Here is a 3354-nt window from a genome sequence, read left to right as displayed (position 1 = left end):
GCCAGTCAAGAAGCCCGCCCCAGGGCCGTAAAGAAGACAGAAAAAGATTAGGAAAAGAGAGGTAGAAGCTGGAAGCACCGAACTTCCAGGCGTGAACAGAGGCAGGTTTTAGCCGAGGGCGGAAGGCCGGGGGAAGGGGGAGGGGAGTCGACAACCTTACCCAGGACATGCCAAAGAGAGCAGGCCGGACAGTCTCTGAGCACCCAGGAGGAAGGCAAGCCAACCCAGGTGAACTCACAAATTAATCGGTGTTGTGTCAGGTGGCCGTGGTAAACAGGTGGAGGCAGTCGGGTTGTCGGTTCAAACCTTGTTCCGGTGAGGCCCGAGCTCCGGGAGGCACCGGGAAGCCCAGAGGCCGGGGCCCCAGGTACCTTGACTGAAAGGTTACTGGGTCGACAGCGGCACCAATTGTTGTTCTTATTTTTGCCTTTCTTGTCTGCGGGGTTAGAGGGTAAAGACGTCACGCCGGGAAAGGAGACACAGACACGCGGTGGTCCCACGTGGGTGCACTTTAATGGGGGAGGGGTACAAGTTAGGTACAAGGTGTGCGGAAACGAAAGGAGAGGCAGGGGGGGAAGGGGGGTCGTGGCTACCCTTGCCTGTGGGGAGCCGTTCCCACATACTCCATTGCAAGATGGTGCTGACCATCAGCACCACCACCATAATCAAGCCAGTGTGCATGTGCATGGTAAATGACAGTTTACCTTGTCAAGCCAGTGCGCATGCACATAGTAACTTTCCATCCCTTGCTCTCTGCCTCTCCCGTGGCATCATAGGGTTTGACAGGCTGCAGCCAGTCAGAGTTTGACACGTCCGAGGTGAGGACTGTTAAGCTATATAAGGGCCAGGTTTTCGACCCTGAGGTCTTCGCTCTGTAAGCTTATGCTCTCCCTCTCAAGACGCATAAAGCTTTTCTGCAGAAGGATCCTGATTGTGCCTGTCCCCTGCAACCCTGAACAGAAATGGGCCAGCACTTGCAGCCCCAGCAGTGCCCACTAGATGCCGCTGCCCTTGCCTTTTAGGCTGGTGGGGGAGTAGTGCTAAGGCTCTTACCTGTGTGCAGCCCCTGGAGCAGGCTTCTCTGAGCAAAAGCCCCCTGTGGTCCTGGACTCACTTAGGCACCCCCCATTCACTTCCTGTACCAGCATCTCTTAGAAAGTCATTACATGTATGCTTTTAGAAAAGTTAACAGTTTCATTATAGAAATCAGATGAGCTGTAGACATCAGAATTCTACCAACAGAAGACTCGTGCTGGTGCATGTAACGTGTGTATGTACATTTTGCACATGTATGTGCATAGTTTTGAAATCACACGTCTACATTATCAGTATTATCATTTGCTTTTTCTCTCCGCAACAAAACATTACTATACATCCTTGTCAGCAAATATTTATTCTAGCACAGTCTACTGTGCTGCACCCTAACCACATAGATGTGCTGTTACATTTCACCATATGCCACTCACTCCACATCCGGTTTGTTGGTTACTTAGACTATTTCCTGGTTATCTCTGCTTTTCATGGTTCTGTGATCAATGCAAACAAACGAATTTAAGGATTGTTTCCTTCTTTTATCCTGAGTGCAGTGGGGGTGTGGACCGCTGGGCTCCTAAGCATGCGTTCCAGCCTTGGCTGCCTGCTGGAATGGCCCAGAGCTTTCTGTGGATTTTCTGTTTTGTTTTCGCTGAAGGCCCTCAGAACCATGTACAGGTCAGGCAAATACTCTGCCGTCAAGACACATATAGGCATTTGGTTTTGGTTTGCAGTGTGTGTGTCTCTCTCTGTGTGTGTGTGTGCACAGATTTCTGCATTTGTATTAATTTGGTGGATTAACGTTGTATGTGGTCATTATTGCTGTTTTTTTTTGTGAGATGGGGTCTTACTATGTAGTTTTTAATTTTTTTGAGAAAATGTTTATATAACAATCCTAGTTGTACTGGAACTCACTCTGTAGACCAGGCTGGCCTCAAATTCACAGAGATCCATCTGTCTCCATCTCCTGTGTGCTGGGATTAAAGGTGTGCACTGCCATGGCCCAGCTCTTACTACGTAGTCTTTGTGTTTATGTTTTTGGGAGACAGGGTCTATGTATTTCTCTTGTATTCAACTGTGTAGAGCAGGCTGGTTGCAAACTCACAGAGATCCACCTGGGAGTCTGTAGAAAAGATAAAAAACTTAGGAAGAGAATTTTTCTTAGGTACTAGCAATTGAAAGAAGGGAGTGTCTGACCTGTTTGAGGTGAACCCGTCATTTATTATGTATACAGTATTCTCAGTATTCTGTCTGCATGTATGCCTGGAGGCCAGAAGAGGGCACCAGATCTCACTACAGATGGTTGTGAGCCATTATGTGGTTGTCGGGAATTGAACTCAGGACCTTTGGAAGAATAGGCAGTGCTCTTAACCACTGAGCCATCACTCCAGCGCCACCCCCAACAAACTTTTATCTTTTATGTTTATATAAGCAAATCTTAAAGCTCCTGTTTCTTCCCCATCATCATAACATCACCTTAAAATTCAAGAGAGACTGGCAGTTGATTTCTGCGGGTACCTGGGCATGCTTGGTGGTCTTTATGCCTCCAGGTCCATGGCTAATGGCTGGCAGTCCTGTAACAATAGCTAATTGGTTTGATTTGGAGTTTTGAATGAGTCATTGGTGATAGAGAGGAGATTGATGAAGCAGGGTGCAATTAATAGAAACAGGAGAACGTGGATCAGCTGCGGGGAGGAAGAGGGGTCAGGAAGGAAAGCATATGGAGCTCCCCATCCGGCAGAGTGCAGTGTTTCATTCTTCTGAAACCGCAGACAAGACAGTTGATCTTGGTGTCCTCCACAGCTTACTGTTGTAGTTACCGTGTGCGAAGGAGCATGAGCGTGAGGTGGAGGGGTAAAGGGTTTGAGATGACACAAATGAATCCAATGAGGGAGGCCTTCAAGCTTAGCAGCTGTTGGGAGTTATAAAAATTACTTTGAAGGGGCCCCACCACTTAGGGGAAAGGGGTGAGGTTGGTCTGGAGGAGAGAGAAGTTGGTCTGATTTCTGATGTTGATTGGAGATGGACAGGGGTTGGTACACAGTCGAGGTAGGGTGTAGTGGATGGATTTCCACAGGAGGGAGTGGAGGTGATAAAGGAGGGACGCAAGCAGGTAATCGGGGAGAGGGGAGGGTGTAGGTGAGAGACTGGGGTTAGAACCAGGGGCTCATATGTGAGTTCAAAGGGCCAGATGGAAAGGGGTCATTTGGCGAGAGTCCAGAGCCTGAAAGGAGCCAGAGGCAAGAGCTTTACCCAGTCAAGGTGAAGTTCCTGTGAAATTTTAACTAGAATGTTTTTTCTCTTTCCTCCTCCTCCTCCTGC

Source organism: Microtus ochrogaster, unplaced genomic scaffold (genome assembly GCF_000317375.1).
Source record: "Microtus ochrogaster isolate Prairie Vole_2 unplaced genomic scaffold, MicOch1.0 UNK61, whole genome shotgun sequence".
Taxonomy (NCBI): Eukaryota; Metazoa; Chordata; class Mammalia; order Rodentia; family Cricetidae; genus Microtus; species Microtus ochrogaster.
Note: the sequence above shows the minus strand (reverse complement) of the source record.